Raw genomic sequence first — 12,343 nt, forward strand, 5'->3', positions numbered from 1 at the left:
CCTATACTGCCACCATCTGTTTATGCACTTGTCACCTTATCAGCCTGAGGATGGGGACCAGCTAGCTCTTCTGCATCTCTGGGTCCCTGGCGAGGGTTTCTGTCCCCTTGGATGACAGTGTTTTCAGAGAATAAACACAAGACCTGGTACAAGAAAAGCACATGATAAATTATGTTTAAATATCTGAAAATGTTAAAAGAAGACCACACCAAACAGTAATAAGTGCTAATGTTTATTGTATACTTCTGGGGGTCAGACACCATTCTAACTGTTTCATCTTTTACTCCTTTAATTTCTACGGCATCTCCATTTCACAAATGGGTAAACTAAATGGAGAGGTCACACAGCCAATAAATGGCACGGTCAGTATTCAAACTCAGATGGTGGAACTGGGAATTTTTCAGGCACCAGAGTTTGTTAATTCCTTTGAGGGGCAAAAAGAGAAAACCCAGCCCTTTGAATGCATAAGACGCCAAATGAACACTGAGAGTTGGGTGTAGTTTCTGCTACCCAGGTGAATTCTTGTCTTCATCTGTCCTCTCTCTTGAGTCATGGGATGACTCAAGCATATGGGACGTGCCTACCCCTGTATTTCCAAAGAAAACTCCTAAATCCAATCCCCAATGCAGTGTGTTTCCCATAGACACATAGTGACCTTCTACCTGCTGTCAGCATGACACCCTGTCCCCTGCTGCCTCCATGTCTGGTCTCCAGGGCCACTAGAGGCCCTGAAGCCCACTCTGCACCCTTATTCTTCACTCTTCCCTCTAAGAACTTACTCTTCCCTCTCAGACCCTTCCCAGGGTGGACCCTCTGCCTAGAACTAGCACTGAGGAACAGGTGATCTCTGTTCATCTTCTGGCCTCTGCTCACATGCCTCCTCCTCCTGTGGGAAGCCTTCTAGCCTCTCCACAAAGATCTGCCCTGCTCCCCTGGGCTCCCAAGCACAGTGTGTCCCAATCTGTCTGGGCTACATTGTTGGATCGATCCACTCAATGAAGAGTGTCCCAAGTCAGAAACCGGGTTGTCCTGGTCCTTGGTGTGTCACTGCTGATGACTTGTTAAAGGAAGGTGTGACCAGATGAAATCTCTCTGGGTCAGGGCCAAAGGGCTTTCTGCTTGCACCCTGCCTGGCTTACTTTGGCTGGCACTGAGCCAGGGGAGGGATATGGAGGACAAAACTCCATCCCTGCCACTGAGGATTCTGGTGTGGGGCAGACATAGACTGGGACAATTACTGACTGCAGAGGGAGACAAAAGCCTCAGGGTGCGAGCTGTTCAGGGGCATCAGACTCCTACCACCAGATACTCCCAGACTCCCAAGGCTGGGGGTACCTCAGCTAGGATTGGAGACCAGAGACGGGAAGCCAACCACAGCTAAACTGCAAGGGCATGGAGCTCCCGCTGTCCCCTTTCTTCACTTTACAGATGTGTGGCTCCAGTCCTTCACACTCTGCTGTGAGCCAGTTGCCCATTTCTCCTTGTCACAATCTCTCTGCATTTGTGTCATTGTCTCTGCTGTCTCCTCTGTAAGTAGGCAAAGACAGAGGAGAAAGCATTTATCTCCTATAAATGGGAGATTCTAATTCAGGACATGAACTTTGTATACATATAAACCACTGCAGTTTAAATCACTTGCTACCTTATGACCCTCTGTGCCTTAATTTCCTCATCAATAAAATGGGAATGGGAATATTACCTAATTGTATAGTTTACCTATTGCTGCATAACAAATGACCCTGAAACATAACGACTTAAAACCATAATAAACACATCCTCTCTCACAGTATTGGGGGGTCATAATTTGGGAGCAGCTTAGATGGGTGGTCCTCACTCTGTTCCTCGTGAGACTGCAGTCAAGATGTTGGCCAGGCTGCTGGCTGTTGGCAGGAGGACTCAGTTTTTTACCATAAGGCTCACTCTGCTTTAGTGTCCTCGGGATATGGCAGCTGGCTCCCTCAGGGCAATTGATCCAGAGAAAGGAAGAAGTCACACTCCATCATTTCTATAATAACCTCTTGGGCACACAGGTCAGCCCTGTCTGAGTGGGAATGGGCCACAGGCTTGTGAGTCCCAGGAAGCAAAACTTTTTTGAGAACTGTCTTGCAGGCTGGCTGTAAGGATGTGTAAGGATGAAAAGGCTAAAGTGTGTTAAGTTCTTAGAAGAGTTTCAGGACATAGCACAGACTGTAAGCATTTGCTCCTGTAATTGCAGGGCTGTTGTTTCTGTGACATAGTCAACATGCTCTCCAGAAGGACTTCTACAATCCATCAGCCACAAGATTGCTATTAGCTGCCGAACCCTTCATTGTGCAGAGGATGATGGTATCTCAGAGCTTCCTAGAAGAGCAGAACAAACCCAGCTTCCATTTCTTGCCTCCTCTATGTTCTTACTGTAGGACACAAAGTGGGTCCCTCTTCCTCCCCAGGCATGAGATTTTCATCCCTGATCTGAGGGATTGTACTAGGCCAGTATTTCTCGTGTCTTTAGTCATTTCCATCCCACTTGAACGACGCTCTCAGTTTCCACTAATCTCCTTTACCATCTCCTAGTACTGTTGTCCCTCAGCATCTGTCAGGGATTGGTCCCAGGACTCTATGCCCAGAGAAACCAAAATCTGTGGATGCTCAAGTCCCTTATATAAAATGACATAATGTTTGCTTATAATGTACACACATCTTCCTAAATGCTTTCAATCATCTCCAGGTTGCTTAGAATACCTAATATAGTAATACTATATAAATAGCTGTTAGACTGTATTGTTTAGGGAATAATGAAAAGGAAATAGTTTGTACATGTTCAGTACAGACATATTTTTTTCTAATATTTTTCTATCCATTTGTGTGTTGAATCTGACAATGTGGAACCCATGAATATCTAAGGGTGATTATGTTTTCCTTAAATCCTTTCACTAATAAACTTGGCTTCCTTGTAATCAATAATCCCCATGAAATCACCGGTTCGATATAGTAATTGCATTTCTAAAACATTAAAATGAATGTGCAGCTACACCAGTCAACAATGGGCCTCTGCCTGTGCAGATGTGTCTCCCTTCTCTAAGGCCACCATTTGTTCTGGAGAAAAGGATGGAACATAGGGGCCTTGACCTCTCTGCCCACAATAGCAGGTATTCCTCAAGGTCATTGGTAATTTGGCCTAAAGCCCAAGGCCTTCCAGGGGAGGATCAGCAATTTTCTGTTTACTTTTGGTTTGACTTAGTTGTTTTTTTTTCCCCTAAAAAGTTTTACTTGCTCATAGTTTAGAGAATCATGTTGTTCCGGAAGGCTTGTTATGAAAATCTTAAGTTATTTGTGTGCCACCTCCACTCTCCCCAGAGGCAACTGCTGTCCTTTTAGCTGAATCTTTTGGTACATACCTCCATATCGTTAAATAACACACTTCTTTCTGTTTTTTGATCTTCAGTTTTAGGACTTTGTGTGTGTGTGTGTGTGTGTGTGTGTACTGGGGATTGAACCCAGGGGTGTTTAACCACTGAACCACATCTTCTGCTCTTTTTATGTTTTATTTTGAGACACGGTCTCACTAAATTGCTTGGAGCCTCATTAACTTGCTGAGGCTGACTTTGAACTGGTGATCTTCCTGTCTCAGCCTCCTGAGCCACTGGGATTACAGGCATGTGCCACCACTCCTGGCTAGGGACTATCTTTTGATTTCCCATCATACAAATGAGAGCTTAGCTCCCTCACACACACCCCAGTGGTCCCCAACCCATGCACAATCACATACAGAGTCAACTCCTGCCCATCCTCCTAGTAAGATGATTATGTGATCTGAAAAGTTTTTTTTCCTTTGAAAATATTTTTTTAATTTTAAATTATTTTTGTAATAATATACAAATGACAAAATGTATCATCTTAATCAGTTTTACAATTCCTGTGGCATTAAGTTCATCTGCATTGTTGTACAACCAGCCCCACATTGAAACTCCAGGTCCATCCAACAGTAGCTCCCCATGCCCTACCCCCAGCCCCAGGAAACCACCATTCTACTTTTTGTCTTTATGAATTCACCTACTCTAGGGACCTCAAGGAAGGAGGATTGTACAGTATTTGTCCTTTCAGGTCTGGTTATTTCACTTAACATAATGATGTCAAGGTTCATCCATGTTGTAGTATGTGTTAGAATTTCCTTCCTTTTTAAGAATAAATAATATTCATTATATGTATGTATATTTCACATTTCATCTCTCCATTCATCCATCCATCAATAAACATCTGGGTTGGTTCCACATTTTATCTGTTGTGAATAAAGCCGCTATGACCATGAGTGAACCAATATCTCTTCAAGTCCCTACTTTCAATTTTTTTGAGTATATTGAGAAGTGGAATTGCTGAATCATGTCACAATTCTACTTTAAATTTTCTCCATAGCAGCTGTACCATTGGATATTCCCACCAACGGGGCACAGTTTCTCCACATCCTGGCCAACACTTATTGTTTTCTGGGTTTTGTTTGTTTTTAGTAATAGCTATTCTAATGTGTATGAGGCTGTTGTAGGTTTTTTTCCCTTTTTTAAGTATTTTTTATTGTGATTTTAATTTGCATTTATTAAATGATTAGTGATGGTGAACATCTTCTCATGTGCTTATCAGACATTTATTTATCTTTTTTGGAGAAATGTCTATTAAAGTCCTGTGCCCATTTTTTTAAATCACATTTAGTTTTTTGTTGTTGAGTTGTAGAAATTCTTATATTTCTGGACATTAACCTCTTATTAGATATGTGTTTGCAGACATTTTTCCCATTCTGTGGGTAGATTTTTTCCATTTGCTGATCATGTCCTTCAATAATACAGATTTTTAATTTTTTTTTAAATTTTTAACATGTCTATTTTTTTCTTTTGTTGCCTGTACATTTTCTGTCATATCCTGCAAAGATTTTTATGTGATCATAACAAAATAACTGCTCTTCACAGTATGCCATGATTAATATTTGTCCTACATAATTTTGTGCTTTCTCTGGAATTAATAATTGATCATTTTTGTTTTATTCCTTGCTTTTCTACATATCCGTCCCTTATTCCTTCCCAAACTTTCCCTTGTTAATGTAAATCTCCTCTTAGTACAATCATCCACATTAAGTATTCTATCAACTCACCCTTGTCTAAGAAGTCCCCTTGGAGTTCGGACTGGCCATCCTGGGCTGGCAGGTGGCAAGGCCAGCTGCTCAGTTCTCCTTGTGGGATCTCCCTTCACCAGCATGTGGAATCTGCTCTGCAGTTTTCTGCTGTGCTGGATCCATTACTTCCCAGTTTCCATGTCCTCTTCTTTCCAAATTCCACCTTGTTTGGGGGAACACCTAGCCACCATTTTGTTTTGTTTTGTTTTTGTACAGAGGATTGAACCCAGGGGCACTTAATCACTGAGCCACATCCCCAACCCTTTTTATTTTTCATTTTGAGACAGGGTCTTGCCAAGTTGTTTAGGGCCTCGCTAAGTTAATGAGGCTGACCTCAGACTTGTGATCCTCTTGCATCACCCTCCCAAATCGCTGGGATTGCAGGCGTGTGCCAAGGCACCCAGCTGCTTGCCTAGCCACAACTTTCTAAAAGGAGATGCTATGGTTTGTTCCCTTCAAAACTCATGTTGGAGTTTAATCCCTGTTGTAAGATATTAAGAGGGGAGAAACTTAATCAGACTATGGTATTTAGAGGCAGGGTCTTTGGGAAGTGATTAGGATTAGATAAAGTTATCAGGGTAAAGTCCCCATGATTAAATCCTAGGGGCTTTATAAGAGCTACTAGTCACATACACACACACACCAACACATGTCCACAGACCTATATATATATATACACGTCCACATACACACAGACACGTGCCACTCCCTATCTCTTCCCTATCCTTGTGATGCCCTGCACTGCCTTGGGACTTGGTCAGCAAGAAAGGCCATCACCAGATGTGCCTACCCTCACCACCTTGGACCAGAACTGTGAGCCAAAATAAACCTCTTTTCATTAAAATTCATCCAATCTGTAATATTGTGTTATTAGCATCAGAAAGTGGAGTAATACAGGAAGTATTTGAGGTACATTTTTAACAACGTGCATATCTAAAAGTGCCTCGCTTTTAAAAATTGATGGTTTGATTAGCTGTAGAATTCTAAGTTGGAAATAATTTTATTTCTGGATTTTGAAGGCTTGCTCCATTGTCTTCTAGTTCCTACTGAAAAGTCCAATGGCATTCTGTTTCCTAATCTTTTTTAAAAAAAAAATTTATTATGATTATTTATTTATTTTTGTGCTGAGGATTGAACCCAGGGGCATTTACCCACTGAGTCATACCCTCAATCCTCTTTTGTTTGTTGGTTTGTTTTGAGACAAAGTCTCAACTTGCTGAGTTGCTCAGGGCCTCATTAAGTTGCCGAGTCTGTCCTCAAATTTGAAGTCTTCTTGCCTCAGCCTCCTAAATTGTTGGGATTAACAGGCATGTGCCACCACGCTCAGTTGTTTTCTCATTTTTTTAAAGGAATTTTTTTCTTTCTCTGGAGGCTTTTAAGTTTCTGTGACTTTGTGGGTCTTGAAGTGAGGCTGTCTCTGGTCACTCTGCTAGACGCATCATGGGTCTTCTCATTCTAGAGCTCATCATATTCAGTTTGGAGAAAAATTTCCAAACCTACCTCTATAATGACTTTTATTTTATTTTTTCTTTTAGGACTTTTTAATTATTCACATTTTGGCCTCCTCACTGGTCCTCTGCATTTCCTATTTTTTTTTTAACCTACTTTTCGTCCCTTTTTGCCCTCCATTCTAGAAAATGTCTTTAATTCTCCACAGTGTTTTAAAATTTTTCGTTCATATTTCCAGGCGCTCTTTGTTCTCTGACTTCCTTTATTGTGTTATCTTGTTATTTTCTCGTGGATATAATATTTCCTCTTATTTCTTAGAGGGTAGTGTTTCATTGGTGGGGTTTCTGCTGGAGCGTTTGTTGCCCTGTGTAGTCTCTGCTTCCTCCAAGTTAATTTTTTTTTTATACCAAGGATTGAACCCGGGGTGCTTAACCACTGAGCCCCATCCCCAGCCCTTTCTGTATTTTATTTGGAGACAGGGTCTCACTTTGTTGCTCAGGGGCTCACTAAATTGCTGAGGCTGGCTTTGAACTCATGAGCCTCCGGAGTCTCTGGGATTACAGGCATGTGCCACTGCACCAGACTCTAAGTTAATTTTGGGTGATTATTGAAAACATTGGCTACAAACTGGGAGAATACATTACAGCGTAAATAATGAACAAAGCATGACTACCCCGAATATATAAATAACTCTTACAAATCATTAAGAAGACAAACAACTCAATTAAAAAAGAGCAAAAGACATGAACGAGCATTTCACAGCTGAGAAAATAGGAATGGGAAATAAACTTGAAAAAAAAGAAGCTCAACATTATAGAAATCAGTAGGAAAATAAGCCAGACACGGTGGCAAGTGCCTATAATGCCAGCAGCTGGGGAGGCTGAGGCAGAAGGACCATGAGTTCAAAGCCAGCCTCAGCAACAGCCAGGCGCTAAGCAATTCAGTGAGACCCTGTCTCTAAATTAAAAAAAAAATACAAAAAAGGACTGGGGATGTGGCTCAGTGATTGAGTGCCCCTCAGTTCAATCCCTGGTACCAAAACAGAAAGAAAAAAGAAAGAAAGAAAAAAGAAAAAGAAATCAGGAAAATGCAAATTAAGTACACAGATCTTCCACAGACAAAGAATCTGATGGTGACAATTATTTGGTAAGGTGTGAGTTGACCTGCTCCTGATGCAGTGTGGGCTGTTGCACCAGCTTTGGGCTTCTCAAAGGGGAATATTTAGTAATTTCATTACTTAGTGTAAACTGTTTAAAAAAACTCTCATGCACAAGCCCTGGGAGACAGGAACATGGAGGGTCTTGTTGGCGCTATTCGTGATGGCAAAAACCTGGAAATTCCCTTAGGGCCTTAAACAGGAAAATGGGTGACTTGTGGCATCTCCATATAATGAAATCCTTTACAGCAGTGGAAATGAATCCAACAGAGCCACAGCCAACTATGTGGAAGAATCTAGAAACACAACACTGGGTGAGAAAAGCTTGCTGCAAGAGACACAGCATAGTCCAACATTTACAAGCCTTGACAACAAGCAAACAAACTAGGCTGTTTAGATTTCCCTAGGTTGTATAGGAATTGGCTTTAGAAGAGGAAATTCAAGTGGTTACTTCTGTAGGGAAGGCTGGGCGGGACAGGCAGGAAGCCCACATTATCAGCCGTGCTCTCAAGTTTAACTTGGCTTCAAAGACACTCATTATCTATGCTTTTTATCCAAGGTGGCCATACAGCTGGTGTTCCCAGGACAATATTCGTTATATATGTCGTCTTAACGTAATTATCTATCACAACTCTTTTCTTTCTGAGAAAGGTCCTGAAGTGGATAATAAAGAGTGTGACTGGTCTACTCTTTCCTTACAAAATGCTACATACATCATCTCTTTTGTATGTATCTATTGTGTGTGTGTGTGTGTGTACATATACATATATATTACTTATAAAAATTTTTAATACTGGGGCCACAACCCAGCCATGGTCTCATGGGATATTTGTGGTCCAGTTCTAGCAACCTTCAGAACCAGTGTAGGTAATTCTCCTTGAGGCCTCAGATGAACCAAGCCCTGAGGAGTCCAGTCCCTAGACCCCTCTGGCTACTCTGACCTCCCTGTGCCCTGGTCTTCACACCTTTCTCCACCCTTGGTCCCATCCCATCCTCTCTTCAACCTGCCACTTGATGTGGGTTCATCTCCCAAGAGTCCATGAAACCTCACTCATGATCCAGGTCCACCCAGGGTCACTGATGTCCCTCAGTGGCTGGCCCTGCACTGGATTATATTGGGGACTCAGCCCAGGTCCTGCCCTTCAGGAGCCATCAAGTGTTAGGAAGATATGGAACTGTGACATCCCAGTGGATCAGGGCTGTGACAATGCAGAGGAGAGAATCTAGCCCAATCCGGGAGTCCAGGACAGGCTTCCATAGCTGAGTTTTGAAAGTCAGACAGGAATGAACTGGATGGGAGAGTGGGAAGAGCACACCAAGAAGAGAGGACAAGACTAGGGTGCCTCGGGGTGAGAGAGCAGACTGGACTGGGGGGTCACTGTTCACCCATGGTTCACACTAAGCAGCACAGGGCCCAGGACATGGGGCAGAAGTGGGCTGGAAGACCATCCTGGGGGCCTTGAATGCCAAGCCTCGGATCTTAGGCAGAATCCTGAGGACTGTAAGAAGCTACTAGACGAATTAAAAGCAAAGCAAAAACTGTGTGTCAGTCACATCAAATGAACTAAGAGGGAAATTGAGACATAGCAACAGAAGAGACAAAATAACGGAGCAATTTTACTATTTTGCTTTGTCCTGGAAACCCTCTCCCAATGGCCCCCTCTCGTTGGCCTGCCCCTGAACACCTCCACGCACACACCTTGCACAAATGGGCATGGCAGGGTGGCTCTGCAGTCCTGTGAGCAGGTGCTGGGGCAGGATTTTATCAGTCCCAGATTCCAGCTTTGCCATGAGTCCTACTGTGTCACTGGGCAGGCAGCTCAAAACTCTCTGATCCTACTGAGGATAATGAGGCTTTACCAAACCACAAAGGGCCAGGCACATAGTATACTCTCAACAAAGTGAGCCATGGTGGCTGTGCGGATTGACACCACCCTCTCTTCTCCAAAACAAAGGAGACTATTCCTGAGAGAGCAGGAAGAAGAGAAAAGACAGGAGGGTTTGATGTCAGAACCTAGCCTCGTGGCCTCACAGCAAAGAGTACTGACTCTATAAATATTTGTCTGATGAAGCAATGAATGAAACTTCAAGATTCCAGATGACTTCCAGAAACTTCACGTAGAAAAAAAAGCTTTAAAGTCTCTCCCTGCCCTTGTCTGAGGCAGAGGGTGTCCACATAATGACAGAAGGTCAGTGCACCATCCTCACCTTCACAGTTTACAGGACCTCACCTGTACGCCAGGTTCCCTGCAGATGAAGCATCAGGTATTCTATGCGTGAGACAGAGACTCAGAAAAGTGTGCTCCCCTGTAATCCCAGCAGCTTGGGAGACTGAGGCAGAAGTACCACAAGTTGAAAGCCAGCCTCAGCAACTTAGCAAAGCTCTAAGCAACTTAGTGAGAAGATCTTGTCTCCAAATAGAAAGGGCTGGGGATGTGTCTCAGTGGTAAAGTGGCCCTGGGTTAAATCCCCAGTATGGAGAGAGAGAGAGAGAGAGAGAGAGAGAGAGAGAAGGAAAGAAACGAGGGAGGGAAGGAGGAAGGAAGAGAGGGAGCGAAGGAGGGAGGGAGGGAGGGAAGGAGGAAGGAAGGAAAATGTGAAGCTCGCCTGCAGTCAAGCCATGATACATGACCGGCTAAAGCTCCTTTCTTCCACTGCCCAAAACTGCCTGAAAATATAATCCTCAAGGACATGGGAGCTGTGAGACCCTGAGAGAAGACATCTTGGGTAGGGGATTTTAGTCACAGAGCTAAAAATCTCAGGTGAAATCTACAAATATAAAATTTAAAGAGGAGTTTATTAGTCAGGCTAAGTTATGCTGAAACAAAAAAATCAACCTTGAAATCTCAATAGGGTTATAGGTAATGTTTATTTCTTGTTACACACAGTACAGTGTGGGTCAGTGGATCTCCTGAATATGTGTCCTCCATATATCTACTCAGGAATCCAAGTTCCTTCAATCTCACAGTACCACTATCTCAACACATTATCATTGTGAGAGGCAAAGAAAAGAGCAAGGATTGTCACTCTATTGGTTGTAAGACTGGGCCTGAGAATAGTAAACATCACTTCTTCCCATACACCTTCTCTAAGAACTCAGTTACATTGTATGTTGATTCATTTTCTGTTACTCTAACAGAATACTTGAGACTGGGTAATGTAGACAGAAAAGAGGTTTATTTAGCTCACAGTTATGGAGGTTGGGAAGTTCAAGATCCAGTGGCTGAATCTGCTGCAGTGTGTAATAATATGGTAGATAGTATCCCATCGTGGGACACATGCCAGACTAGCCAGAGGGCAACGTGGAAGAGAAGGAGGGGACAAAAACACTGACCCAGTTTAGAACAGCCAGCTCTTGTGAGAGGTAATCCATTCCTGTAAGAACTAATCCAGTCTTGCAAGAAAAACATTAATCCTTCTTATACATCCATCTCCCAACACTGCTAATTAGCAGCCAAGGTTCAATCTGAGCTTGGTGAGAACAAACCACATCCAAATCATAGCATATGACCTTTGTCACCTTGGCAAGTTAGGCTGGGAAATGCTGTCTTCCTATGGGATGGGAAAGAAGAAATCAGACTGGTGAGCCCATGTCACACAAGTGAACCCAGTGCAGGCTAGAGGGGACTCCTAGCACCCCACAGCTGGTTGAAGATCACCAAGCCCCCTTCCAACATGGGGACCATGGTTTGAGAGCTGGGGAGGCAGAGGCCAGAGATGGTCACTGCATCCAGAGTCTCAGAAGAGTTTCTCAGGGTCCAAGGGCAGCAGGCCTGCAGGGAGCAGGCCAGGAGTAGTTTCATGCTTCCCTAAACCTGCCCCTGGCCTCTGAAGCTGTCTTGCCTAGTTCTTAAAGGTAGTGGGGCGGGCCTGGAAGTTTCCTGTTGTAATCTCATAAGCCCTCGGTGCTGATCCCAGCACCAGTGTGTTCTCTTGCAGGGCCCAGGATAGTCCAAAATTCCCAGTTCCTTCGTGCGAGGGATTGTGGAACTTGGGGGTCTCACAGGAACTTGTCATGGGTGCTGCCTCTACCTGGTAACCCAACCACAGCCTGTTAGCACCCAGATGTGGAACTGGGGCTACCAGTAAAAGCAGACACTGTGTCCCACGGGTGTCTATGGCTTTCAGACCTGGAAGCCCTCTCCTGACATGTAGAGAGATGGTTTCCCAGAGCTAGGAAGGCCAGCTGTCCCCAGCACCAGCTATCCTGCTACCTCCATAGGCCCCAAAGAAAGACCCCACCCACCTGGGGTCTGATCACTCCTTTTGCTTCCCCAGGTGGTAGATAGGACTGAGGGGAAATCTGCACCAGCCTGGGGTGGGGGGTGGCTCAAGGTCAGCTGCCATCTTGGGAGGCCAGATGACTTCAGGCAATTTCCTTCACCTACCAAACCTCTTTCTTCACATCTTTAAAATGGGCAGACTGCTTCCTGTCAGAGGCACCAAGAAGATCCCATGAAATGGTGAAGCAGATCGTCAGAGCCAGCTAGCATGAGATCTGTGGGGCTCCTGGGGCCAAAATCTCCCTGGGTCTGGCCCTGTGCTCTGCAAATGTTGGCAAAATCTGGTCATTATATAAGGGGCAAGATTGACGAGGG

This window comes from Ictidomys tridecemlineatus, chromosome 11, assembly GCF_052094955.1.
Source record: "Ictidomys tridecemlineatus isolate mIctTri1 chromosome 11, mIctTri1.hap1, whole genome shotgun sequence".
In the NCBI taxonomy this organism is placed as follows: domain Eukaryota; kingdom Metazoa; phylum Chordata; class Mammalia; order Rodentia; family Sciuridae; genus Ictidomys; species Ictidomys tridecemlineatus.